The sequence below is a fragment of the Acinonyx jubatus genome, chromosome E1 (assembly GCF_027475565.1).
Source record: "Acinonyx jubatus isolate Ajub_Pintada_27869175 chromosome E1, VMU_Ajub_asm_v1.0, whole genome shotgun sequence".
NCBI classification, from domain to species: Eukaryota; Metazoa; Chordata; class Mammalia; order Carnivora; family Felidae; genus Acinonyx; species Acinonyx jubatus.
In genome coordinates this window covers 51,727,533-51,742,552 of record NC_069397.1, presented here as the reverse complement: position 1 = coordinate 51,742,552, position 15,020 = coordinate 51,727,533, and the positions used below count along the sequence as shown (strand labels likewise).

At 47.4% G+C, this 15,020-nt stretch overlaps 1 long non-coding RNA gene across 1 annotated transcript in view; it reads left to right on the top strand.

Annotated features, from left to right (window-relative positions):
• Positions 1-14,813, top strand: part of LOC128313452 (uncharacterized) — a 59,373-nt gene extending 44,560 nt beyond the window's left edge. The window contains exon 2 of the long non-coding RNA XR_008294190.1: positions 12,131-14,813. This is a non-coding gene — a long non-coding RNA (uncharacterized LOC128313452). The remainder of the gene's footprint in view (positions 1-12,130) is intronic.
• The last annotated feature ends 207 nt before the right edge of the window (positions 14,814-15,020 follow it).

Genomic DNA, 15,020 nt, shown 5'->3' with positions numbered 1-15,020 from the left:
CAGTTGTCAAGAATCTGAAACCTGATGCCCAGCCAGCCTGTCTAATCCTGTTCCCTGGTATAGCAGGGCAGGGGCTGAAAAACCTGCACCCCAGAGCAAAGAGGGGGAGATAGGCACCCTCTCTTTCTCTTTCATTCGGACATGCCCGTCAACGCCCACGGGGGTGCTTTGAGGCCAAGAGGCCAAGGGAGTTCCAGATTGTTATTTCCCTTCATATGGTTTGGGGAGCACACTTACTTTTCTTGGAAAAGGAATGGCCAAGATGGCATGAGCTAAACAGAACCTTATGTTCCTGGAGGAGAGGAGAGGAAGAACTCAGGCTTCACTGACAGGATTACAATCCTGGACACACCGTCCGTTAGACAGGTGGCCATGAAGCCTCATTTACCCTTACCATCCATCTTACCACTTGAAACCTAGAGATTCCGATGTCCTCACGAAGTCTGTGAAGTTAAAATTTAGAGATATGAAGCATTTTGAAATAATACATACATCACATGATTTAAAGGATAGTTACTCTTCTGGAATGCATCACCTCTGTGGGGGGGAGGGGGAGTTCCTCTGGGGGAAGCATCAAGTCCCCATGGGCTTTCCCCGTTAGCTATATTCTGTTGTGGTTGATTGAAAAAGACCAATCGATTTTGATTTGTTTGGGTCATGTTGTGTAATCTATTCATGTCCGTTTTCAGATGTGACAATGATCTATCACTCACTGATCACAGGGTTTATGTGAATGATCTGGTTGGCTAATTGAGCAGCTTTTTTTTTTTAATGTTTATTTTGTTTTTGAGAGCTAGAGATAGAGCACGAGCAGGGAAGGGGCAGAGAGAGGGAGACATAGAATCTAAGGCAGGCTCCAGGCTCCCAGCTGTCAGCACAGAGTCCAACGTGGGGCTCGAACTCATGCACCGCGAGATCATGACCTGAGCCGAAGTCAGACGCTTAATCGACTGAGCCACCCATGTGCTCCTGAGCGACTACTTTTTTTAAATGTACATCCCTCCCACATCCTCATGCTCAGTCAAGAAGAACATTCTTCTTCCACAGAAACGGCCAATTCTTCCATCAAGTTATGTGAGTAGCTGACCTCCCCTGTTAAAACCCTCATCTCTTGTTTGCTGTTATTTTTTAGGTATGTAACATATATCACACAATAGGGGAATTTTCCAGAACTCTTTTAGTTATTCCCCTTACTTATATGTCACGTCGTCATGAGGAGGAACTCAAGACAAGCTTTGTTCCTGGGAAAAAGACCCTGTAAACAACATCTCAATTACCAGTTTGCAGTGAGGTAAACTGAGGAAAGATGAGGTCACCAGCACTACCTAATTATAACTGTCACCATCCAGCACTGATGGGTAAGTTTCGTCCACTCCTAGTATACTCTTATATAAGTAAATCTCTGGAATCCAACATATTGTAATATATTAATTCCAGGATTATCATTTTCAAAAGAAAAAAAAATCTAACCACGCTCTGAGGAGGGATGTGTTTTCCTCATATAAGACCAGATGGGGGCATCTCTGAGAAAAATACAGCGCTGCTGGCTTTGGTGAGGAGGGCTTGCTTCTTAGGTAACTTGTGAGTATATCAGCGGCAGCTTCCTGCTGAAGAAGGTGTAATGTGAACTTGAACTCCCACCACCTACGCAACTCTTGGGACTCATTTCCTTGAGTTTCCAAACATACATAGATGAGATCCTTCATTAGCATCTAATAGAATGCTCAGTTTGCTACATCTAAGTAAGAAATGAGGGAAGGGTAGATTTCTTGAGGAAAGAGCGTGGGGTACGTTCTGGAGGAGCTCACGGGAGGATACGGGGCCCGAGGAAAGGGACGGGAAGGAGAAGGGGTATCTCCACGTGGGAACTCCACTTTCCCGAGTTCTGTGATGCCTCTTCCCCTTGGTAAGGTACAAGGAGATAAGGAAGTTGAAGTCCCCAATATTGAGATGTTCCTAACCCCTCAGTGAAAAAATGTGCACATTCAAGCAGGTGGATCGGGGAAGACTAGAGAGGCAGAGGCTCCCAGGGCGAGGAGGGATGTCTGCTTCCCCTTACCTTGTGGATTGTTCCAACTCTTAGGGGGCCGGGGGGCACCAACCCTCATCTCTGTGGATCACCAGCCACATCACCTCAGGGTAGCAGCAGTTGCGGAGGGACCAGAAGATCAGCAGCGGCTGAGACAATTCCTTGAATGTAGGCAGGCATTAAAACTAATTCTGGGATGGCTCCTTCCCGTCCTTGCTCAGAAAGGAAAACCCCTGTGAGAAAGAGCCAAGACCCGTATACCAAGCAGGTTCTTCATGTACGCAATTTCCATGCCCCATCCTTCGTAACCAGTCCATGCGCCCCACTCATCACCTCTTTTTCCCCATTGCACAGCTAATACACGATCAAATGACGCCCAATAATGTAAATGGGAGCCAAAGCAACTCCAAGGAGGTAGAGAAGCAATTGCAATATAAAGCATTTTTAGCTCATCTCAAAATTAAACATAAGCACCTTTTTATGTACACTGTGTTAGTTAAACTTTGTTCGGGTGGATAACCAAGAGTAGCCTTTAAATCTCCAAGTGTGAAAATGAGGCATCTTTCTTTTCCTTTCTTTCCTTTTTTTTTTTTTTTTTTTTTTTGTTTCTGTATGGTTTAGCCAAGATCTGCTAAGATTTGCAACTGCAACCAAGCCCTGTCACTTTTCCATGGGTCTCTGAGCTCTGCTGGAGTCGTTGGCTGGGCTTCCGTGGCTCATCCAAGGGTTTCTTTCCTTCATCTTGGAGGATGGGACAGGTTGAGCTGGCTGTTGCCAACTTCTTGAAAGCATTCCCAGATAGGAGGGAATATCCCTGCCAGGTGGTTGGAACAGAAAGACTTTCTAGAGAGGAGTTCATGTTGGGTCTAGTTTTCATTACTAATTAAAATCTGTAGGTAATGGGTTACTAATTTGTTGGTTCCTTTTACCGTGCTATTGCTTTTTAAGGACTTGGGGGCTAAGGAGGTTACATTTAGTATAGCTATTGTTTGATTGGGGTGTGGGGGTCTGGTGATGGTCTCCAGAGCATCTGCCCTGGGTTCTCCTTCTCTGACTTGGTGATAGAATTCAGAAGGGCCTCTCATTCTGGGTCCCTAACCATTGGAAATCCAAGCCAAGCTGAACCAAGTTTCTCTTAGGTTTAAGTGAAAGAGAAATGCAGCTCATTGAGCAACTCTCCCTTCCCAGAGGGAAATTCATAATCCATTACCATCAACCCGCTTGCCAGTCAGCTTTGCAAGAAGTGGGACCAGTGGTGACTCTTAGTTTTCTAGAACAAGCTAGGGTGGAAAGTCTGAGCACTGGCCTTGGCATCAGAAGCTTTGAGTTTGAATGTGGACATGTCATGTGAATCTGGGAAAGTCATTTGAATTTTCCAAAACTCGATTTCTTTATCTGTGAAACCAGAGTAACGATCCCACCCACCCCCCGCCCCACCGTTGCCCATTTCAGAGGGTTGTGGGACGGAAGAACATGTAAATGAAATATTGTTTGTGAAAAGGCGATGGAAAACATAAAGTGCAAAACCTAGCGGGATGTAAACATTGCTCAGGGAATGTGAAGCCAGAGCATGTTATAACTTATAAACTTCATCCAAATAGAAGACACACTACCCCCAGCTCATTCCCTAATATATCCTCTCATCTGAGGCAACCCTCAGAGGACTTTGCTAGAGCTGTTGAGTATTGGGTCCTGAGAATAACAGATGTGTTCTTGACTTAACCCTTCTGCACCTACCTGCCGGACAAAGACAGCCTTATGCCCTCACATGCTACTTCCTGGTGGCTTTTTGGGTGACTTCCCATGGACTTGGACATTTCTAGAGCATGTCAGTCCCATTATTTAAATCTTTGCTTTAAGAGCTTTGTATGCTGGTTGGGGAGCATGAGTGGTTTCCAATGGCAAGTTTTCCAGAAGCTCGTGGCCCTAGCAGTGACTGCTGTGGAAACGGAGGCAGATCTCAACAGGCTGATGAGCGGGCAGGTCCAGCACCAGCCACAGGGAAGAACCTCAGGCCAGCTGCCAAGTTTCAGCCAGGAGGGAACATCTCTTCTGGAGTTTATAACCCTGCGAAGGAAGGAGTCAGTAACGAAAAGCTGCACCACACCCTTAATACCACAACATTACTCATGAACACCTTGCTGTTAATTAACAGCGGTAAATACCACAGTTATTTCATTTTGCTTATTAGTCTCTCAGGTAGCAACACAGAGACACCCAGCAGTGGGATGAGGGGTAGTTTGTCTTCACAACGTCCCCGAGGTCCCACTGACACTGGGGCTCGAGCCATCCCAATGGATCTCCCATCAAGGGGCCAGACTGAATCCTCGTCGAGCTGCTCAAACTCTTGAACCAAATGGAGGGTAAATGGCCATGACTTCTCTGGAGAGTTCAAGTTGGAACTTGCTGATTTTTGAATATTCCAGCAAGTGCTTATTTGATATAAACAAGTCTCCAATCGCCTGTGAGCCTCCCTGCTTCCTGAGAGGGCCTCCGGAATGATGGGGTAGCTCTGGCCCGGCGTTGACATGTGTTCGTCCCCACTGCCCACAACCTGGAAGGTCTCACTCAGGGAGCATTTTTCAACTGTCCACAACAACTCGGTTTCCCCCATATAGACATGTCCCCATCGGATGTTCAAATTTGACAAGGCCTGTAGTAGTCATTTTTCCTTTTATTTTACTTATTTATTTATTTATTTATTTATTTTTCAATATGAGAAACGTGCATTAAGGACTACTTCATGCCAGATACTGGAGAGAACGAAGGTGAGTAGGATAGGATCCTGGCCTCTGGGAACTCACGGTCCAGCAAAGTAGATAGACATGTAACATGTTCAAACATAGCGTTGAATCATACATGCAACGATGGTGGAAGTCGAGGGTACCATGGTAATCCCTGGGAAAAGCAGTCATTTTGCGGGTGAGAGATGAAATGAAAACTAAGTTTTGAAGGATGCAGAGGAGTTTTCTGGAAAGATAAGTCTTGCCATTCCAGGGAGAGATAATTGCAAGTGTCAAGATCTCAAGGGATAAGAAAAAGAAAGCAAAACATATTCCACACAGTGAGAACAAGCACATGGTGATTGCTTATCCCAAGTGGGTCTTTTCTTACAGACTTGGCTGGTTTTCTGATTCCTCCTCCCCTACAACACGTATACTAGGTTGGCTCTGTGACATTTCCTACCTGTGCTAGTGGGCTTATGCTAACCTACTATGCATCCCTTCACACATTCTTGTGTCACCCTGCAACAATACTGAGCTGCTTCGATGTTTTGTTCCTTCTGCCTCCTCATCTCCAAATATGGGGCTCAATCCCCATTCATCCCAGCCTAATTGCCTCCAAAGGTAATAAGTTCAAATGCATCTCTTTCAAACTTCACCCGGATGCCCCCTTTGTACCTGATGTCGAGGAGTGGGGTTGCAGGAGAAAAATATATGAGGCTAGTTGTTGCTTTCTCTCCAGCTCATAAGCCATTGCCCTCTGTTCACCCCCCAACCCCCGTGGAACAATTATCTAGATCTTCCAGTGGCTGTTTCCCTTCTGTGGGTCTCCAGTTACAACCCTGGTCTCATGTCTCACCTCCATGCGCCACAGGCTCAGCGAATGTCCTCCGTGAGGTCGATATGACAAACATGAGGGTGGAGAAGGTTCCTGGCACAAGCCTCGTGGGACTACAAAGGTCCACAAAGTGCTTCTGATTCATTTATTCGCTCCTCCTTTCTGACGCTCGCCTGTTGGGCTCCAGGAAAGCTGCTAGATGCTAAGTTTGCCACGCTGGACACAGCAAATGGTACCTGTCTCTGGGAAGCTTCTATTCACGGGATCCTGATTGGGAGCCACCAGCCAGGCTGAGATACGGGCTCTCTGGCACCCAACCACCTTCTAAGAAGGGCACAACACACTGTAAAACTACAAGTGCCTTTTGGGAAGGGGTCAACGAGCCACCATTGACCTGGAACAGCCACAGCTTCCGGTGAGGGTCGGGGCAGCCTCTTAACGGGCACACAGATTCTGAGGAACCGAGCTGCTGAGGAGATGATGCTCCAGAGAGTTTCTGGTGTTTGGGCTCCAAATGGCTTTAGAATGAATATTTTATTTGGGCAAGAGATCTGGAGATCCAATGAGCGTCCAATTCATTCATGAAGAAAATGTGCCTAAAGTCAGACCCCATAGGGCCTCGAGATCATAGATGTCTATGTTTTGGAAAAGAGCCCATAAAGTAAACAGTTTTGGATTTTTCTTTAAATGAGCGGTTTCCTGGCAGACCGGCTGACCCAGTGGCAGGACTGGGGTGCCACATGTGTAGAGATCGGACACCAGCCTCTGTCCCCAAGCTTCTTAGAGACTCCGTCTCATCTGCCCGCTACTTGGAGCAGGGGTTTCTGTCTGTTTTGCTCACGGCCACACCTCCAGTGCCTAGAAGAGTGTCTGCAACATGGCGAGTGCTCAGTAAATTTTTGTGGGCTGAGTGGTTGAATGTTCATTTTGACCCAGACACAACCACCCAGCTGCCAACACCTTGTGAAAAGGAAGGCGAGGTGCTTGTTCTTTTTCGGCTTAATAACAGTCTGCAGGAACTGTTGTCTTTTATAAGCCTGCTTAGCTCATTGTGAAGGCCCAATAAATATTAATTGATGGACAAGAAGCTCTGGGGTTTGGCTCCAGCCAGATCCAAGTACTGTTTTTTGAGGAAGTTTATAAGAGCGGGGGAATGTAGGGTGTTATGTTGTGAGTCTGGAGGCTCTCGGGACCCCCTCCTCCTTCTCCCATACCCAAAGCCTGAGAGAAGTGGGTGGGGACAGAAGGGAAGCGCCTAATTATATTCATGGGTTATGTAATTACACTTTCAGGTTCCCACTGGTGGTGGGTTTTAAAGAAGCTTTGAGGAATTTCAATTTTGAAATGCTTTGTTTTCCTGGGCTTTGTTTCGCCTATCCTTTGTTCATCATCCTTGATCTTTTCCCGGTGCCTTCCGCGGGGAATTATCTGGGGATCAGCAGATATTATGTCACCTCGTTGGGCCCCCAGTGGACTTGGTATCCACACACAACAAAGCAGAGACCTGGAGGGACTGACTTGCCAGTGGCTTTACCACAGGACCCAAATGCCCCCAATGCAGCCCATGCTCCATCCGTTCCAGTCCCTTCCACCGTCAGACCTCATGATGTCCTAAAATAGTGGTTCTCACAGTCTTGTCCCCAGAGCAGCCTCAGCAACAACACCTGGGAACTTGCTAGAAAGGCAAATTCGTGGGTCCCACCCCAGAACTCCCAGAAACTCTAGGGTGGGGCCCAGCCATCTGTGTTTTAACAAGCCCTCCAGGGGAGTCTGATGCGTGGTAATGTTTGGAAATCACTGCTCTAGATTCTAGAGTCTAGAACAACGATTCCCAGGCCAGGTGACTGCGTTATTACAATCAGCTGCCTACCTGCCACCCCAGACCTGCCAGATGAGAATTCCCCAAGAGTGTGGCCCAAGCATCAGATTATTGGTTAGTTCTTTGAAACTCCATAGGGGTTCTAATGATGCATGGTCATGGCCGAGAGCCCCCGAACCAGAGTAACAGCCTTTGCATTGGACGTGTGTCAGGGCTATTCCCATGAACAAAACCCCGCAGAGGAGATAGTGGTAAGAACAAAGGTGTGGGCTTTACGCATCCTGTGCAAGAGCACAACCAGCTCTTGCACGCTGACCACGTTGTGCCCCAGTACATGACTGCAGCCAGCAATGCGGCCTCTGCCTACGCAGAGGCTGTGATTCAGGGAACCGTGTGGGACGGCATCGTGCCACGGTTTCATGAGGAGCTGAAATGATTCGTGTGACATCTCCATTTGGGGAGATAAGCCAGTTTGAATCGGTAGCTCCATGGGGCAGAAGGCTGTCATAGAGAGAGACAGAGATGAGAGGTCATCATTCAGAACTTTAGCCCAGTGTCTGCCGATAGGCAACTGTGGGTGGTGTTTCTCCTGGTCTCCCTCATCAGTCTGGGTAGTGACTCTAGTATGTAGGCTCCCTCAGAGGTCCAGTAAAGACTCAGAGGCCTGGGCTTGTGGAAGTAAGAAAGGGCCCGGGCCTTTGCGTTTTTATAAAGTTCCCTGGGGATTCTGATATCCGCCAAAGTTTAAGGACCACTGCCTGTAGGCCACTTTTTTTTTTTTGTAAAGTGCCAGATAGTTACCATGTGGTCTCTGTTGCAGTTATACAACTCTGCCACTGTAGTGAGAAAGCTGCCATAGACAATGTGTTAAGTGAATGAATGTAGCTATGTTTCAATAAAAGTTTATTTACAAAATCAAGTGGTGGGCCATTTGGCTCATGGGCCATAGTTTGCTAACCCCTACTCTATGCAGTAGATCCTGACCATGACGGCCTCACATTATGCAGATTGTCCTCTTAATCCTCAGATCGATCTCCTGGGTGTTCAAAACGATTTGATGTCAATCTAGCTGTGTTTGAGGGATGAAACTAACACAGGGTCCCCCTGCTACAATGCCATCTTCACTCCTTATGACCATGACTGCACAATAGAATCACTGTAAGAGGTTTTTTGTTTTCCTCCCTCCCTCCCACCCTCCCTCCCTATAGCAGATGAGAAAATGAGGCTTGAGGAGGTTAAATCATTTGCCCCAAGATCATAGAGGTGATAAGCTTCATAAGAGTGTTAGTTTGTCCCCTGACACCTGCTGGGGTGGGCAGCTTTGAGAATGGCTACCAGTGATCCCTGTCACCTGGCATGCACACCCTTCGTAAGTCCCTCCCCTTGAGGGTGGGCTGGACCCAGCCACTCACCTCTAACCAGTAGAATACAGCAAAAGCTGATGGGTGTCACAGATGAGTGGATAAGCAAAACGTGGTCTATCCAAACAAAGGAATATTATCAACCTTAACAAAGGAAGGAAATTCTGACACCTGCTACAACACGGATGAACCTTGAGGGCGTAACGCTAAGTGAAAGCAGCCAGCCACGAAAGGACTGTTTTCCAGTCACATGGGGTAGCTAAAGTAGTCAAACAGAGATGGAAATAGAGTGGTGGTTGCTAGGAGTGGTGGGGGGGTGTGTCAGGGGAGTGTGGAAAGGAGTTTATTGTTTAATGGACGGGGAGTTTCAGATGGGGAAGATGAAGAAGTTCTGGAGATGGATGGTGGTGATGTGACACTACATTATAAAGGGATTTAATACGACTGAGCTGTAGATTGAGAGACAGTTTAAGCGGCAAATTTTATGTTATGTGTATTTTGCCACAATAAAAAAAATTGGGGAAAAAAGGGATGGGGTTTCACTTTCAAGATTGGGCTACAAAAAGTCTGGGATTTCCACCTTGCTTGCTCTCTCATTCTCTCTGTATTAATCAGGGTTTGCTAGAGAAACAAATAACAGGACAGATGGATAGCTGATTGATAGGTAGATGATTGGCTGATTGATTGATTGGTTGATTGATTTTAAAGAATTGGTTCATGCAATTGCAAAGGTTCAGTGAGTCCAAAATCTGATGGAGGAAGCCAACAGGCTGAAGCCTCAGGGAAGAGTTCAAGTCTAAAGCCCATCTGCTAGCAGAACATCTTCTTTCTGTGGGCAGGTCAGTCTTTGCTCTGTTAGGGCCTTCACATAATTGGATGAGGCCCACCCATACTACAGACGTAATCTGCTTGACTCAAAATCCACCCATTTAAATGTTAATCTCACCCAATGTACACATTCAGAGAAACGTCCAGATTAAATATTTGACCAAATATCTGAGTGCCATGGTACAGCCAGGTTGACGTATCCACTTAACCATCACATTTGCCCTCCCTCATTGTAAGGGAAACCAATAACTAGGTTGTGAGCCATGTTCCAGAGAAGCCCACACAACAAGGAACTGAAGGAGGCTTCAGGCTAACAGTTATTGTGGACCTGAAACCCTCCGTCCAGTGGCTATGCGAGTGACCTTAGAAGCTGATATCCTCCCCTACTCCCTGGGTCAAGGCTGGAGATGAATCCACTCTGTGAGAGTTGGGGCACCCAGCTGAGCTGAGCCCAGATTCCTGACGCATAGAAACTCTGAGATAGTAAGTGTTTGTTGTCCGCAGCTGCTAAATTTTAGGATCACTTGTTGCACAGCAATAGATAGCTAACACATTCGCAGTACTGCTTAAGCTGGTTCTGAGATTTTTCCCGAATATTTCATCTTAACTATGGGTGTGTGCCCTGGGTCTCCAGTAGAGAGACTGATCTGTGACCCATCCAACATTCGAACGGATTGACTCGGTGAAATTTTTAGTGCTCTCCCTTCCCATCTCCATTCTTACTGTGGACAGTTTTAATCCAGTTCCCAGATGGGAAACTGAGTTTGAAGTGGCCTGTCCAGAATTATGGAACCGCGTGCCTCCCAGGACTGGAGTTCACATTTACAGCTCTATAGCCCCATGGATTGACTATTCCCATGTCAAAAACACAGCTTTCCTTCAGTCAAGGCCCTTCGGCAAGGAGGACTTGATCAAATTCCATATTGAAGCAGAGACTTATTGCATCTGGGGAAGGAATTCATTCCGCTGAGCCCTCCGCAGTGGGGCCCTCGCGGTAGGCAGTCCATCCATGTTAATAAATGTCTCACCTACCAGACAGCTTCAATAAGGTGAACCGCCAAGGGGAGGTCACGCTTGCCAGTTTAGTTTTACTAAGACATGGAGGGCCCGTCTGATGAGGCTCTGGAATTTAGCTGTTGTCCTGAAGGAAAGACAGACTGGCAGCAGCTTCCCAAAGACCTGGCCCCTTCCCTTCCCAGACACGCTCTTATTCTGTTTCCACTCTTAACGGCTAGAGACCGCTGGAGTCATGCTGCCCTGTGTGTGTGTGTGTGTGTGTGTGTGTGTGTGTGCCACACGTGTGTATTATTAGATATAATATGCGTACAGCTTTTCTATTTTTAACAATGCTTCCCTAGCAGCTGTCTCATTTGTTGTCCCAATAAACTGTAGGGATTACTCCTCCATTTTACAGGTGGGTATCACTGAGTGTCAGAAGTGACCTGCTTCCCTCGGGTTACACTGTTATTGAGGGGTGCCCCCCGCCCCGCTCACCACTTAGGGGTGCTAATCCTCCGGGGACTGTGTTCTCTTGTTGGACACAGTATTCCTTTGCATCATCTTCCCTAAGGAAATCTTAGGGTCCAAGGGTTCCCTACAGTTTCTCAGAGCTTCAGATTTTCACGAAAGGAAGTAAGTAGCAGAACACCCCAAGCTTGTAGCGGGAAATGGAAAGAAAAGCAGAGCAGAATCTGACAATCAGAGAGATTATAAAAATCATGTGGGATCAGCCCCTTCACTTGACAAATGAAGAGACAGAGATGTGTATGGGAAGGTGAGTCAGGCAGGTTAAGATTGAACTGTGGTCCCGGACCCCAGCTGTGGCCACAACACCGTCCTTCCGCACAGACACAGACTGGAGGTTTCAATGGCCCTGAAGGATCTGCCTAAGCACCTGCGTCTTCCTGCACATGGAGGCTCCCCTGAAACTCTGAGAGCCAGATTTGCTCAGCTTGACTCATGGTCAGCTTTGAGCTTACTCTGGGGCCCGGCCTTGATGAACTTCCCTTCCGGGACTGTCCCTCTCTGCTCCCCCCTTCCCCGGATTCCCAGAGGCCTTCACCTGCCAGTTAGGTGCCCTCTTCTTCCTCTGGCCGTCTTCCCCTTAGTTCACTCTGCCGGGCCATGAGTAATGGCGCCTCTCCTTCAAAGAGGAAAAAGATTGATGGCAGAGGAAAAGGCCAGTGAAGATCCACCCCCCCACCCCGGCCCCCGCTCCTCTGGCTCCAGCAGGAAAAGTGCCTCTTACGGGTGGGTTTATGAAGTGGCCACATCTCCCCCTTCCAGATAAAGCCTGGCAGAGACTCGCCCACCCACGGTCCCATGTTTCCTCTCTGTAGCCAGTTCCAGGGCAAGATTCTCCAAGGTGGGTGTGCAAATAGGACCACCAGCGGGGAGCAGCGGCTACTTTTTCAGACGGAGAGAGATCTAGACAACCACGCAGACGTCCCCTGGTCTTCCAGTCCCGCCTGAATTCGGAGAGCGCTTCAGTGGGATTAAGGGGAGATCTGCCTTTTTTGTTTTCAATTACAGGTCAAATCCTGCTCCAAGAAAATGGAATATTTCCGCACCATGAGAACATCGCTCTGGGTTTTTTCCTTATGTGATCACCACCACCTGAAGTGAGTATTGCCAAATAAGATACAGGATCCCCAGGTAAATTCAAATTCCAGATGAATAACCAGTAATTTTTTTTTTTTTAGTGTAAGTATATCCCAAATATGACATGGGACACACTTATACTAAAACACGCATTCCTTGCTGTTCTGGTTGCCAAATCTGACAACCCTACCTGAAGAGCCATTTCTCTTGTCTCTCTTTGGTCTAAGTTCTGAGGATGAATTTAAAAGCACTTTGGGGCAACAGATTTCCTGAGGTCAGGAACTGGGCATGCTTCTTTGTATTTCCTCCTTTGCTATGACCCCCAGGGCCCTGCTTCTCCTGCCTGTGCATGGAAGGCCCTGGGAGCCAGCATGGTCAGGTTGATGGCATTGCCTGGAGGAGGCAAAAGGGAGAAGAGCAGTGATTCTCAACTGGGGGTGACTGTGCCCCCAAGGGCCATTTGGCGATGCCTACAGATATTTTCTGATTGTCACCACCGGGTGGGGGATGCTATTGGCATCTTGTGGGTAAAAGCCAGGGATGCTGCTGAACATCCTACAGTGCACACGCACGCAAAATCACACACACATGCACACGCACCAATTATCTGGTCCCAAATGTAAATAGTGCTGCAGCTGAGAAACTCCAAAGTGAAGGAGAAACCAGTTTTAAAGTGAAGGGCTTGAGTAGGCTCTACGCCCAACGTGGGGCTTGAACTCACGACCCTGAGATCAGAGTTGCATGCTCCACTTAAAATAATAATTGGGGCGCCTGGTTGGCTCAGTCAGTTAAGTGTCCAACTCTTGATTTCGGCTCAGGTCATGACATCATAGTTCGTGAGGTCAAGCCCCTCATTGGCTCTGTGCTGACAGTGCAGAGCCTGCTTGGGATTCTCCCTTTCCCTCCCTCTCTGCCCTCCCATGTGCTCTCTCTCTCTCTCTCTCTAAATAAACAAATAAACTTAAAATTTTTTAAAATAATAATAATAAAATAGAGGGCCTGAGGTTTAAATATAAACCTTCAGCCTATAAGTAACCTTAGGTCCCTGGGCAGCGTCATCAAGAATTGGAGAGCTAGCCTGGGACCTGTAATCCCACTCCCTCCTCCACTCAGTGCCCTCAGGCTGTAAGACCCATGATGTCCCCTTCAAGGCTAGCCTGGGTTCATTTTAACCACCTTTCATGCATGCAAGGATGCTGGGAGATGGGCAGTCTACACAACGTGGGGCTGAGCCCTCCTCTCCAGCTTCCTGCCCTTTCTGGCCACCATCCCTCCCTGACGGGAGTCATTTAAGGCTCTGTTCTGATTCCTGCAACACCTTTCCAATGTGCCAAGGAAAGTTCCTTATGCCTGGCTGGAGGCTGAAGGTGAGATGTCCTCTTGCTTGCTGCCCAGTGGGAAACTGGAAAGCCCTCAAGAGGCACAAATATCGGGCCTGCCCTACTCCCGGAGCCCACCTCTTCCCCAGTCCCCAACGCCAGAGTCCCCAGGCAGGATACTCCCAAAGTCAGGATTTATTCCAGACTGGAAGTTATCCTAGCAAAGAAGAAAGGCTCACCTTCTACAAATTAAATCAATTTTCAGTAGCTTCTGGTTCAGGGCGGTTTCCAAGGTCAGCCCTCCTGTGTGCCTGTTCATCCCCGTTTTATTCTCATGTAGCCCTCAGCAGAGATGACCAAGGTCTGAGCCTTCACACTCAGCAGCTTGCTAGCCTGCCAAGGATGGAAATACTGAAAACTCCCCACCTGCTTCTCTAAGAGCCCCCCATGTGGTGTGGGTGAGCAAAATCCAGTCCTTTCCTTAGAATGCAAAACCAAACCAAACCAAAAAACAAACAAACAAACAAACAAAAAAAAACCAGAACAACAACGAAAAGAAAACCTTTTTTAAAAAAGGAAAACCAAAAACCAAACACACAAGAAAATAAGGACAAAACAAAAGGCAAAAATAAGCAACCCCAAAGGCAGGGGGACTTTGCTTTGTCAGTAAAATCCTATGATATATAACTTTGCACTTGTTTTTGGAACTTGGAGAGTGAGAAAATGTTCTCGTCTTACAAATTAGATTTCCCACAGCCTCCTACTTCTTCACCTATCGCTGGACAAACAAAATACTTTATTTTATGTGACTTGTGACTTTCCCCTCTACCAAGCACGTGAGCCGGCGGCCGCCTGTTGGACTGCAGCGGTGAAACTCGGAGCAGCCCGCACCCCTCCCTCCTCTGACCCTTTCTCCGTCTACCCCTCACTCTGCCCCCCTCACCCCCCACTCCGCCCTCGCCAAAAGATTTATAGAGCAGAGTGGCTTGAGAACAAATGAGCAGACATTAGGCTGATGTGTTCTGCATACTAATGACAAGATACTGCTTCTGTACCTAGGGGCAAAGCCAGGTCAGGCCAGTTTAACCATAAACTTTATTTATGGGCTTATAACCTGCAGCTGCAGTACTTAAGCTCAATCTTGGGACTGAGATCTGTCTCTCTCTATAGATTCATGCATATCGCTTCAAACACATTTGGGGGATGGGGGCGAGCTTCCTTCGGGATCTCCTGAGCAGTTCCAGTACGAAGTTTAAACCGAAGGGAAACGTGAGTTAGACCAAAAAAACAAACAATCGTAGCGGTAATGGTAGTACCAACAACAGCGATACTAATACTTACCATAAAATAACGATTTCTCTCTCAGAGCTCCTGGAGGAAGAATCTGCTCGATTACTCTAAGTTTTTTCACAAGTTCGTGTTTAGAGTGACTCATCTGGAATCCTGAATCACAGACGGAACCAATCGCCTGCTTTGAAGTGACTCAAGACCCTTCCTTCCTG